Raw genomic sequence first — 14,565 nt, 5'->3', positions numbered from 1 at the left:
CCGTCACAACCAGTGCTTGCACTTCCCTACATCACAGCGAGGGGAAACCAGTAAATCAGGAATAGCAGACCATGTTTGCACCCATCAACATAACATCTAGTGGCCCCAAGCTGAGATCATACACAGAGAGCAACATTGGTTCAGGAGAAAATCCAAGGAAGCCGCATACATGTTGTCCAACAACGTATTCAGCCAAGCTAGCGTAGAGATACGCAACATATGGAAACCCATTATCAAGCGAAAAATGGCCAACCCCCGCCAAACGGTCATCTCCCACTGAACCAGTGAAGCGGAAAAAATAGAAAGCGGGGATGAGTGAAAGTACTCGAACTACCCATAAATAGTCATCTCTCAGAGGAATCAGTCCAGTCATCACCCGAAGACGATTGTAGATACTAACAATCGAAAAGTCGTGAACTAACCTAACGTGGCTTTTTATTTTTATTTTCATTTTTTTTTCTTTATTTCTAATTTTTTGTTTATTCGTTCTATTTTTAGTTGTATTTTATTTCACTATTATTCAATTTCGGATTATTTTTTGGCTTAATATAATTGTTATTTTCAGCTATTCATTTTTAATTCTTCTTTTTTTAGTTGTTTCAGGGATTTCAAATAATTTTATATATTAGACAATGGAAGTCTGAACCAGTGAAATTCACGAGGTTTTCAATAAACAAACAGTTGAGTTTCATTGGAAGCAGAAGGAAGCAATATTTTATAGACTCCCTGTATGTCATCTGAGATGTCATGTAGTCGGAAATAGTTATGGCATACCAAGATCACTTGCAAATATTTCAATCACAGAAATTTGACATGGCTGATATGACAGTTGTAAAATTATTTGAATTACTTCAAATGTATTCTAAATTGAACATATCATAAACAATCCAAATTTTTTGCTCATCCGGACAGCAATGATTCCTGGAAGTATATCTCTGGCAGTTTGTACTGTAGTCTTAAGAAGGGTAGTAGACACCATAACTGGTCAAATAGTGAGTACGTTGATTTTTTTGTATCTTTTAGATTGTCATTAGATTGTTTCCAGCCTGTCCTCCCAGTCAGTCAAATTCCACATCCATCCACTCTTCTTGTTTTTTCTGGAGCTCTATGTTACTTGTACAATCACCTGAGGAAAGGAACGCTGGTTAAAATTGGCAGAGGGCATCTTCCAAAAAGTTGGGTGAATTCATCTAGGAATTCCATACAGTACGTACACAGTGAATGAAAATACTTGTGTTGTTTTGAAGTGGTTCATTTTATTTTTTAGACACCGTCCGAAAAATAAATCTTGGTTCCTCAGGAACGCATGGGGTCGCCGAAAAAACTGTACGGACGCCGTCTACAGAGTTGCGAAGCAACTCTCCGAATCCATTACCAACATGAACCCATGTCTTCTCCTTCCTAAAGATACTTTCCAAGTTAGTTTTCCTAAAGGACAGCTCAAGGGATCATCATCATCCAGAGAAATTTCTGAGATAGATATTACCAATCAAAATTCCTGTGATTTGATTTATAGCAATGAAGCATTTGCAACAGAATCAAATGGCGAAGTTAAAAACGATGATAAAAAAAATGTGTCGAATTCAAGCGGAGATACAAAACCATTCAATAAAAGAGGGAAAAAATACCTGAGGGGCCTGAAGGGTGTGAAAAGACTTGTGCGTGAGCCAAAATTAGGAGATATTTTCTCGAAATCACTTTCAACGACGTTTGGGGAGGGAAAGAAAATAACACGGAGTGGAAAGGTCTACAGTCCTTTTCCCTGAAATACTTGAAAAATATTTTATTTTGGTTATTCTCAAAGAACAAAATAATATTCTACTTCAGTAAAAAACCAAGCTTAGCTTTTTATTTCACACTTTATCGGTTTCGAGACGTAATTTGTTAAAGTGAAAAAAAAAGTTAGTATCAAAAACTCATTTCCATACAGTGTGTCTTTTAAGCTACGATCTACGCTGTAGAACATTTTGTTACTAAAAAAGGGTGTGATTATTACTGATATGGTTGTTGGTTGTCACAAACCAGCTACAGGAATGAGCTTCAAGAATCAAAATTAGTTTAATTCATCAAAAAACATAAATCACTAATTGATTCAAATTGGCTTGCCACAATCAACACTATTACTTAACTTTCTCATGAAACAGTAAAAACCTGGAAAATGTTACCTTGAACATTCGCTACAACAAACTGGGAGCCTACAAGGCAGACTTGGAAATTTTGACGGGGTTTGAAATGAATGTTTGTAGATTTATAGTAGGTAGCACACTTATTAGATGGAGCTATTACACTGAATATCCTTTCATAACTAGTCAGAGATCAAACAGAAATATTTCTGTTGGAATGAAGATCTGGCATTGATGAGACAAAAACTAGAAAAGCTCCCGTGGGTTGGGCTACCTATCGGGCGCGTTCCCAGGTGGCGGATAGGGAAACGGCCAGGGGACTGGAAGCCCTGTCCGGGAAGCCAATGTAGCCTTACAGACCGGGTCGCCGGATTCCTGGTCAGTGGGAGAAATAAGTAGGGTGAGGGGAACTAAAACCTCCCAAAAGCCTTTGTAAAATATGCCACCGTGTACCAGCCTATCCAAGCTAAGGCGTAAGGAATCGTGCCCTCAGCTGAATGGCCGCAGGGTGATATGCGGTCACGAACGATCCCCTTGGGGAACTGGGTGAAACCTCATTGTAATAAGCCTACCTCTGGTAATGCGGTGCTCTGCCAGAGGTGACCAACTCTTCCCTTGCTACTCGTGGGAACACACATGAATGAAACAACAGGAAAAACAAAAACGAAAACCAATCCCGAGGCTGAACAGAAGTGCTCACCTCAATCTAAGGCCGTGGCTGGGAAAGAACAGAAATGTCCACCCCAATCTACCGCTTGGAATGCCGCAGCAGATCACCTCCAACAGCAAGGGCACTTCCTGCGGCGGGCGCCTTGAATAAAGGCAAGGAACCGGCTGCCCCTGCAGGAAAGCTCCATCACTTGTGCACCTCCTCGGAGGGAACCCCAAGAAGGTTCAAGAAGCCGCGCAGTAACAGTAATGTCGCTGCACCTTCCAAAAAAACCTGCACCTTTCAAACGCTGCACCTTCCAAAACCTTCGCGGAGGCCACCGTGAGATACCTCAAAGTTGCCAAAGAGAGTGTGTGTTTGGCGAGTCTTGGCCTATACCTGCCAATATAAAGGAGATGTCTCCTAGTGACCTGTTCACCTTCCTGGAAGGGACAGGATGGACGACGACCTTGGAGGACAACTCCTAGGGAGGATGTACAATGGGTCACATGTGGCCTAAGTGCTGTGAGTCTTCACTTACCCTCCCTACTCTACAGATACCAGAGGAGAACTAGAAAAACTTTCGAAGTGCAAGAAAATTAGATATGAGAGACCTGGCTTCCTAACTAAATATAACATAGTCGTGAATAAATTTGAGAAAGACTTATTGAGAAGCCAAAAACTTAAGTTTATACTAGAAACTAAAAGAAATTTGAGGTCTCAATAAATAATCGTAAAGTATTAATTGAAAGGGGTATATTTTCAGGAGAGATACATTTTTTGGGAAAGATTTTGGCTTTTTACTTCTCCATTTTGTTGTAAAAAATGTGAGAATCTTCCAAAGAAAGAATGCAATAAATTTAAAAAAAGTAATTCACACATTATTTTTGTATCAAGATGGAGAATCAAAAAGCTAAAATCTTTCTATACCAAATCTTAAAGTAATACCTCGGAGTACAGACACACTGTAGAAGAGACTGTAGCTCAGCTCTCTCTGTGAATTTTCCAGCCTCTAGATCTAACAATAGTATCATACAAATTCAGAATAAAGATTAGCGTCCAGGGAGCATTGGTTGGTGGAACATGAAACGGCAGATTTGAAAAGGCCTTAATGAATGTCAGACTTATTTCAACTATACAAAGTAACTAGATAGTATTTGAATGAGAAAGTATATGGACAAAACGGCTTTTTGACCAGACGGCATATCCAGTAATGTGGCAAGAAGCACCAAAACTTCCATTAAAAAACTACGTATATTCTTCAGGCAAGTTCGGCTTTGATATGCATGTCTAAAACATGGATACTTATTCCGAGACCTGAGAAAATCATTGAAAGCGGCATATCACGTACCACTGGCTACTGAATGGAGAATACTATGTGTATAGGTTAGGTTATATCGGAGTATGTCGGATCATGGAAAAACAGAATATAATTACAAGAACAAAAAATATTTTTAGCTGCTTTCATGAGTATTGAGGGCACATTCGGTGATATTACTTCAAAATCGGCCATTCAGGTATCGACGAGATCAGAGATAACCGAGACAAACCGCAGAAAGATTGATAAAACAGTAGCACGGTAGCAATGGGTTGTTCTTAGAAGGAAGTCGTGTCCCCAGTATTATAGAACTTTGTAATGGATGGGTAACTACGTTCTTCAGACTTGGATTCAAAATACTGGGCCATGAAGACGACTAAGTCACTACAGTCAACTACAAATATAAATACAATAATACAGTGAGAAGATGCATTAAAAAGGCCCCGAATATATAGCTGAGGATGAAGAGATGACCAAATCGAACATTTACTAAGATAAATGAACTAAGATTAACAACATTTTGTTCCGGAATACTAGTGTGTGATAAGGTATGGCTAATCAACAGTTTGTACTAATTAATGAGAAACACTGTGGCTTACCAAAAGTAATCAATTTTTCAGGAAAACATCTACTAGAAGTTATGATTAGTAGTAGCTACAAAGTAGTTAATTTTGAGGCATAATATGTTTTGAAATATCAAATTTCACGTAACAATGTCGCATGTCATTGCTGTTTTGTGAGTAACATCAAATGCCAGTAATACAAAATGAATAAGATGTCTATGAATTAATGTTGGTCATCTCAGAAATTCTTTTATACCATGAATTGTTGGTCATCTCAGAAATTCTTTTAAACTAACTGTAGCAGTTTTGATGTTACCGCAAGATGGTGCCAATAGTCATTATTTCAATTTTTTGTTGAGTAATTTATCCTTTTTTATTTGACTAGTGATAAATATTTGGATATGTTGGATAATCTAATAATACCGTGCTTCAATAGGGTATTTAAGGAGGATATAAATTTATTTGAAAACGAAATAGTTTTTCAGCAGGATGGTGCACCTCCTCATTATGCAAGTCCAGTGTGACAATTTTTGGATGATCATTTTCCTGGTCGCTGGATTGACAGAAGGGGTCCTACAGAATGGCCACCAAGGTCTCCGGATCTCACTCCTGCAAATTTCTCTCCATGGAGTCATTTGTAGTCTAAAGTGTATGAGATAGAATCAACAATATTAGAAGATATGAGAGAGAATATCATGAGGCATTGCAGAGAAATAACTCCCGAGATTCTCAACCATGTGAGGGCGGTAAAGGAAGCTCGTTTGTACCATTATATGGAAGTTGTTGGAAACGTTTTGAACATTTACTATAAACATTTTTTTTCTCATTGTCGAGTCATCAGATTTTGTTGTCTCTAGAACGGCTATTTCAGAATGTGGCCTCATGTATAATTGTTGACCTGTTTTCTTATTTTTCCTGAAAATCATTGTTCCAAAAGTTATTCACGGTGGATCGTTTTAAATGAAATGCACTGTATATATAGGTATTTTGTGAACCTCGTACTATTAACGTCGTTCATTTTCAGAGATAACTTCAAAATGGGCTTTCCAGTGAGCATAAACTTTTATCCGAAGGCAACCTGGAGCTGTGTGTAAGTAAGAAGTGAAAAGTAAACACAGTGATAGATGTTTATTATAGAGATGGGTGGGTGCGGAACGGCCATAGTTAGGCAGGTCCCGAGGGAATACAGGATGAATCTTAGAGGAGGAGCTGCTGCCGGCCGACTTCTTGGACAAATTGCCAGAGCGGAGATCGGGGACCTGGATAAAATATCTTCATTCTTTCCACCACGGTCGCTGAGGCGGAAGTACGATTGTAATTTTTTAAGTTATCGCTACTTTTCACGGATTCGAGGAGCAGGTGGTCCGAAATGACCATTGAAAATACTTGTTAACTTCGACAGTTATAACATTTAACCTCAAATAGTTAATATGACTAACAAACGGTCCCCAAAAGAAATTATCCAGACCTGTTCTATTTTAGACTTATCTGTGACACATTCAAGATAATGAAGGTTCCTCAAAATCGTAAAAGTACTCAAGTCGTCTACTTGGGATCCAGTTATTCTTTCTCAAGTTCATCCACAGAACTCGTAGACTTATTATATCAAATTTGGACATCTTTCTGAAATTCTAAATTGTACCCTGAACCATTGCGCCAATAGCGTCGAAAGATGCATGAGAGTATCTTGAGGAGGGAGTGAGAACATCTAATATACAAAATTCTCGTGTCACAGTGTCAGTTGCCTCGGAAACTGCTTAACCGATTTTCATGAAATTACATATGAATATTGGGTACGTCTGAGGATAATAGGTTTCAATCTATTTTGCATACTTCTAAGTGATAAGAGTGTTCCACACCAAACTTTTTTAGTAATATTTTTTGAATAACATTTATTGTTTCAATTTTTTTGTGATGTGGCACCGTATAATTTATATCTGAAGGTTGCATCGCTCCGTAATTCGAATCCACCATGGCTGTGCAACGGCACACAATCATTGAAAAATTAATGAGAAACGTTTTCGAAGCCAACATTTTGATTGGCAAGTACCACGAATATTTCTATTATACCTACAGATGGGCCAGTTCATATTAAACGTGTGCAATTGCCAATTAGATCAGCATTTGTAATGACTATTAATAAGTCCCAAGGCCAAAAAGTATCCGTTTGTGGCTTGGATTTGATCACACCAATTATACGTGGCATGGTCTCTAGTGGACAAACCACCCAGATTTTTTCTGTTAGCTAAAAATGGACTAACGAAAAATATTGCACACACCATAGCATTAAGGAATTAATATTATTTGTGAGTGTTATTGTTCTGATACAAATAGTTCATGTGGCAAAACTACGTTTGCCGGGTCAGCTAGTACAAATATATTAACAGGGATTATTCAAAGCAAAATTCATCAAGGCAAGGTATCACCGGATCAAAATTCCACCACCACCACCAAAAGTTACCATTGATTTCTGTGAATTTCCATAAAATTGGAAAACAATTTGGGAGATCCAAGAAACACTTACCTACCGCAATGCATCACGGAAACTTCTGGACTCTGATTTTCAGAAATTCCAGAGAATCCGTTACGAATGGAGAAGCTAAGATGTATGGTGTACTAGATGTTGCCCGCGGCTTCGCCCGCGTGGAATTTGATTTGTCACATTAAGTTTAAACTTCAAACCCCTATTTTTCCCCCTTGGGGGGGTGGAAATTCCTGATTCCCTTTCATGATGATTATTTACGCTATATAAAGAACCTACCTCCATATTTCAATATTCTAGGTTCAGTAACTTCGGCTGTATGCTGTACGTTAATATAAGAGCGGACAACAGCTAGTGGTTTATATTTTTACTTTAAAAATACAGTAATTAAAAAAATATGTCAACTGCATTAAGTAATCAATGGCCGTCAACGATGTCTGCCCTCACGCTTCTTCCCGCGTTCAGGTCGCGTTTTCGGCGATGACGCTTAATTGCTTAGACCGCCTCTCTACCCTCGCGTATCGTCCCCCGTCTTCTTACAGTAGACGCGACACGTAATGGCTCAAATGTTCATGGCAAAAAAAGTATCCAATTCATTTTTAATCATGGCTCATTATTTTGCATATGGTGGCTACCACATAAAAGGTGGATATATGCTATGGCGGACTTTCTTTCATAACTATTCAAGATAAACAATCTTACGGTACATTATCCACATGTAACTCCAACGGTATAGGTAGCGCCTGCCAAGATAGCTCTCAGGGAGCAAGAATTTTTCCGACTTAGTTAATTCTTATCGTTATATACACACATAATCACATAAAACCTTTGTTAATTATAGCCTATATGTTATTCTGATGTATGAGCTGTATTTATGTAAAATTTCATCGGAATCCGTTCAGTCGTTTAGGCGTGAAAGAGACACAAACATACATATATTCATCCATCCTCACAAACTTTCACATTTACAATATTAGTATTGATTACAGAAACCAATAATCAATGTGTTTTACCATTATTGTCATTACCAAGGTTTTCTCAAATATTTTTAACGAAATCATCTACAAACAAGCCAATGAAAATAATACGGTAGGAAAGTTAGCATTTGCTGTTATAGAAACGTTTGTTACACCTCTTGCAGAAAAAAGTAGAATTATAGAAACTCAAAAAGCATGGAATTGGAAGTGCCAAATAATTGAAGAATGAACCGCCTACTATTGTAATGAATAATAAAGACATGACGGTTGTTCCGGATGAATAAATAATTCAAATAATCAACATATTTATCAATACTTCATTGTGAAATTTCAATACTCAATTACAATGTGAAAACTTACTGATACGATTTATTTTGATTTTCATTATAAACGTTTTATAAAATTGCGACACGTGCTCCAGTATAAAATAGCTTTCAATCAATTCCTGGCTACGAAAGCTATAGTATCAAAATGAATATTATCAATAATTCATCCAAATAAATCAATTTTGGATAACATCAGTTATCGTCCAGTTTCATTCAAGTTACAATATTCAAAACCACAACTTGTGTTTCCGCAATAGCTTCTCCATAATAGTTTATCACTACTGAACATCCCGAAAAGTTATATTATTATATTAAAATATGTGTTTAGTTTTTGTTTAGTAACAATCGCACAATGAAGTGTTATTGAACAGGCATCTTTATATGTATATTGGAACATATACTATTCTGTTCATAAAATAAGGTAAATTTTCATTTTTCTCAAAAAATCCTCGAAGCAGTTCTGATATGCCTTCGAGCTTTCTCAGCGATTCTGTTTTTATCTTCTCAATCGTTGCAAAAAGCCGTCCTTTCATGTGCCTTGAGAACAGGAAAAAGTCGCAGGGGTCAAATCTGGTGAATACGTTGGCTGATGGGGCATAATTACGGTGATGTTTTTGACCATAAAATGATGAACAAGAAATGACGAGTGAGTAGGTGCATTATTGTGATCCAAAAGCCATGAATTGTTTTTTCATAACACCGTAAGTCCAGAGCGAACAGCGTCATTCACGTTTTTTCCACCTTCTGTGAAAAGCTTCTATCGCTTGTAAACATATTTATGAGTCAGAGTACCATCTCCGTATGCCACTGTCAACATTTCAAGTGTTTTTGAGCGCTTGACTCTATTTTTCATACAAAATTTGATGCACATTCTTTGACACATGTTTTTCGATATATTAGACATTACCTAAATTTTATTACTAACATGCAGGAATAGTTGACGAGTTGATGTGATGAATAATTAAAGTTGATTCATTTTCTATAGACAATCTGGCATTCTTATTTATTTTGATAAATCGGTGGTCTCATTAGTGCAATCCAACTCACTCGATAATAGATCAGTTTAAACTCACTTTGAAAGTTAGATAAAACTCAATGTTTCGCTTACAACGAGAGATCTCAAGAATACATCATCAGAAAATTTTCCTCGGTGGAAATGCGTACAGCCGTACATTCCCGATCCCAATCGTGAAGTCGAGATGGACTCCTGTCTTGAGGCAATGAGGACAATCAGTCACCCCTGTTCTTATTTCTACGGAGATATTTGTCTGGCTCGAATCTGCTCTTCTGCAGACTTGAGACTCATTTCTAGACCGTTTTCATTCTCTATATTAGTCTAGATTGTAGTCGCTAGGGCGGGCGGCATTTTGGGTTTTTCCTTCTCGACTTGCTTCCTGATATACTTACGCAGGGTGAACGAATGAGAGGACTTTGTATTACGCCGTTTCAATCTAGACTGTCTGGTTTAATTTTGTGACCAGGAATCTTTTCAATTCTCTGAAATTCGAGCTTGAAAAAAATGTTGATAATGATTTAGTGATTGACGTTGCAGGCAAAATGAAATCAGATAGATGGAGAATTATATCTATTACTAACTAATTTGGTAAATAAGTTTTTGGTTGACAAATGGAAATTATTCGTTATCGCCAACTTCACATGGAACCGGGCGGCGGTGTGCTATTTAAAAATGGAAGTGTAGAATTTGAAAAAGTCGTTCGATCATAAAGGCAGAAACTATTTACTGATGCTACAAAAAAGAGCTGAAGAGGACACCAAGAGGATCAAGATAGAGGAATCAGGATCTTGCAACTTCGAAGAAAATTCTAAATGTGAGTAAAATAGCTGAGAGTGATAGGTACTACATTCAAAATTGACCTGGACGAAACACCTAAAACAGAAAAGGCAAGATTAGAAGTGTTGGTCAGACGCATGAGAATACATACGAACTATTGGCTTGACGACCAAAAATAAAAAAAAATCGACAGCTATTAACAAAGTGAGAAATGTATGAAGACTTGCTTGTTAAGAAACTGTGAAAGCAATGAGAATCACTTCAACAACAACACCGGAGATGCCTTTCTGGAAAATTCATCAAGATAGAAGGGAATGGCAAAAAAAAGAATTTATGAATACTGGAAAAGCAAATTTGGAGATTTAAAAACGGAAATTGATTGCTTAACGCAACATAAGCCATTTGTCGAAGAAGATGAGCATATTCATTATTTCTTTCGTCGACAGTCAAGATTTATAAATAAGATAGGTTACTGACTAATTCAAATTTTCAGAAGTTTATATTAGGCAATAACTTTCCGAAGTGAACTTCTCTGTTTGTCCTTTTTTTACACAAGCAGATATTCTGTTGAATTTGGTTCTTTCATTTTCCAGATTTTGGAAAGATGAAAAAAAAAATTAGGCAACAGAGACTCCTTCATATGTTCTTTTGAAAGAATGATATTCTACACCTCACGAAATTCACACCGATTTATGTACAAGTATTATTTGAGTAATTTCTATTCCTTCAATCCGATAGACACTTTTTTCCACAGAAAAATTATAACACTGTTTTCGACACGCCTTTTTCCATCCACCTTTCCTGGTTCAGCATCAGCATCTTCGAATAACAATTCTGTTAAAGACTTCTCCAATTCGTTGTTGACAGTGTTGTGATTGCAATTTTTCGTTGCTTATGCTTAGTTTGATCATCTGTTCCTATCATCATTGTATCATCTTTTCCCTACACTTCAATATAGAGTTTTATATCGAGTTATACATGAGTATATACCTCTTCTCGGTCTTGTCATTCCCATCTTTTATGCCTTCCAGTTAACCTTTCATCAGGATTCTTGCTTGAAAATTTGCTACTGTATTGATTAGGATTATTGCGATATAGTTACATTTCCTTTTATTCCGGTATTTATGAATTCTTGTGATAATTTTCAATTGGAACTTTTTTGGTATCCTTTCTTTCAGAGCTTCATTCTTTATTGTTTCTAATTTCAGTGCTCCAGTTCTTGATGGTGTTTTCAGCATGTAATCTGATTCTCTTCAGATGATCTACTTTTAGTCCCTGCTGAGGTTTCGCTAATTTCAGTTGAATTCATTGCCCCTATTAATAGTATTGTTGTAAATCATGAAAGGAAATAACGCCGGCCGCCACTGGTAACCATAAACCAAAAGTAACGTAGCTGAGAACGTGGGAATATCCAATATTACCTGCCGCTCGAGAAGCAGCAAGAAACATGCTACCGATGTCGATGGAACGTCGTCGAAAATTTTCCAATAATCCATTGCGATATTTAAACGCTGGCTGCAAGCGTATTCGGGCAGTCAAGTATACAGTGAAGTGGACGTTACAGTGCGGTACGCGAAGTGATCTAGTAAGGCGATTGACATCAAAATTATAGTTGAAATTTTTAGTTGAAGAGTTTGTTGTATTTAAAGTGAAATAAAGTTAAGTTTGTTTATTCAGTGTAGTCAATTACTAGTGAACCCACGGGAAAACACGTAACAGTATTTTTTTAAAGTCTGTTAGTGTTGTAGCGTTTTCTGCCTAGTTTTCAGTATCCAGAAAAATACATTCAGATTTTTACTATGACTATTTTGCATTCTTTACCCAAACTTTTTCTTTCTCTCACATTGAAATTTTTTAACTTGTTTTTGCGTTCATTTAAAGTAAAGAACAACATAAATACAAAAAATTGTTTCAAATAGTATTTTCGTTAACTTGATGTTGTTCCCCCACGAACCTGTTAGATAAGATGAACGAGGTCCTACATTTCAAAGTACGATTTACTTCAGATGACACTCAATAAATGTCCTCATTTCTCATCAAACATACCGGACCAATTGGAAAAATGCAAATATCGATTTTCTTTTCGTTGGTAGAAGTATCTATTTCGAAACCACCCTGTTTTGAATATTCGATTCGGCTTTTTCTCTGCTGCTTTCTGCCTGATTGTTTAGGGAACGCAAATTGGGCAATAAGCTCTTATATTAAATGAATTATGTGTTTTGTTATCTCCTTCGTTTTATTAAACAGTTCCCCGTCTCGAGACTTGCTTTTATAAGAATGAGAGTCATATGTTTAAGTAGAGAAAGAACGACATTCTTATACTTGGTTTTATTTTGGATCGGTTTTTTTGCCGTTTCTATAGGGTCATACTTGCAATATGAACATTTTTCCACCATATTTGGAAATGTGGTACGAAACCCTTCTCTAAAACGAACATATATCTCGTCCATTCATGATTTCTGCAAGATGTAAATGATGTTGAAGTATACAATATAATTGTTTTATTAAGAAAGAGAAAATCGCCAGGATTATATAATCTGAGGGCGGAACACCTGGAAATTATTATTAATGAAATATAACTACTTCAATAACATTACTAATCAATAAGTCGTTCAAAGAAGGGTATGGTTCAACGACTTTTAAAAAATCACTTGTGCCTAATTCACAAAAATGAAGAGGAGTTGAATATGGCTAACTATCTTTCCATTTCATTAATATCCACCTTGCTTAAAATTTTTGAGAAAGCCCTAATGAAAAATAGTTTTCTTTGAAAAAAATAATATTCTTTGTCATGAACAATATGGATTTCGGTAGGGAAAGTCTACTCAGGATGCACTATCAACAGTGCTAAATGAAATAGCAATATTGACAAAAAACACCAACCCTTTGTGTTTACGTCGACCTGGAAAATTCTTTCGTCACAGTAAACTTCTCGAAGTTTTGGATGTATACGTTATAAGAGTAACACCACACTCACTAGTTGAAAGACAGTGAAAATAGACAACAATGTGTCAAAATTGATGACAACATCAGTAAACTCAAAACAATAAAATATGGTGTTCCCCAAGGAACCGTATTAGGACCAATACTATTTACTGTTTATCTAAAGCAGGATTTGAAGGTGATATAGTGAGTTTTGCAGATGATACGGCAGTAGTAAATAAAGCCGACACCTGGCAAAATTTAAAATCAATTTAAGAAAATAACTCTCCTGAAATAATAGAATGGTTCGATAACAGACTACTCATGATAAATACATTGACCAAATATCATGGAGTATATATTGATAACAACCTGAAATAGGGTGTTCATATCAACTTCATAGTAAAAACTATATTATATAAAATAAGAATTCTTACCTCCATTTATAGCACCGAACAACTGCGTATAGAATACTTCTCACTAACAGAAAGCCATCCAACCTACGGTATTATAGCATGGACTGCAGCTTTGACTAATAACTGTTATCACCCGAAGACGATTGTGGATACTAACAATCGAATGTCGTGAAGTAACTTGGCTTGAAATCTTTTATTTTTTAATTTTCATTACTTTATTTTTTTTTTAATTTTCATCTCGTGTTAAAAGTTCATTTTTTTTATTGTTGCTTGTATTTTATTTCATTGTAATTTAATTTTTTTGCTTTTCAGCTAATCTTTTTATTTTTACAGATTCTTTCAGGGATTTCGAATCAATTTATATCATATTAGACAATGGATGTCTGAACTGATGAAATGCACTAGGAAACATGGTCAACCACCTTCAAACAAATGTTATGTTCCATTTTATTCCCTACGCACAGACGATCTCTGTAGGGTTGCCCATTTATTTACCTGTTCAACCGTTTATTCATTCGTTATATATTTACATAACATGCTTGAGCATATTTGTATTATTATATATATTATAAATAATTAGTGTTATATCTTATACATATTATTTTTATCAACTATAGACTTATTGTTCATTGAGATATATTATATTTTTTATATGTACCATGTTATGTTATCATTATTAACTTCAGATCCAATTGCACCTTCCCATTGTATTCCCTACTCACAGACTTGATCTTCTGTAGGGTTTCTCATTTATCCCCTCCCTCGCTTTTCTTCTGAACTGTGTCATATTCATGTACAATAATGTAAAACAAGAGGAGAATAAATTATTATTATTATTATTATAACAGTAGTGTGCGCTGGTCAGGCCCTATCCCCCGAAGCCCCGATACATTCGGGAGGGCGCGCCAGCATAATCAGCCAATGACCACTCCCCACACCGTGAGGTAAGTGATCATTGGGTCCGAGAATCATGTGCCCTGAGCAAACGCAGTGAGCC

At 36.4% G+C, this 14,565-nt stretch overlaps 1 long non-coding RNA gene across 1 annotated transcript; it reads left to right on the top strand.

Annotated features, from left to right (window-relative positions):
* Positions 1-797: 797 nt before the first annotated feature.
* Positions 798-1,838, top strand: LOC111503880 (uncharacterized). The gene is made up of 3 exons (XR_012467452.1): positions 798-992; positions 1,046-1,206; positions 1,268-1,838. It is a non-coding gene; the product is annotated as an uncharacterized lncRNA (long non-coding RNA).
* The last annotated feature ends 12,727 nt before the right edge of the window (positions 1,839-14,565 follow it).

This window comes from Leptinotarsa decemlineata, unplaced genomic scaffold (genome assembly GCF_025532065.1).
Source record: "Leptinotarsa decemlineata unplaced genomic scaffold, Ldec_3_MD MMD2_tig00026336_RagTag_RagTag, whole genome shotgun sequence".
Taxonomy (NCBI): domain Eukaryota; kingdom Metazoa; phylum Arthropoda; class Insecta; order Coleoptera; family Chrysomelidae; genus Leptinotarsa; species Leptinotarsa decemlineata.
Note: the sequence above shows the minus strand (reverse complement) of the source record. Positions and strands in the feature narration are given on the sequence as shown.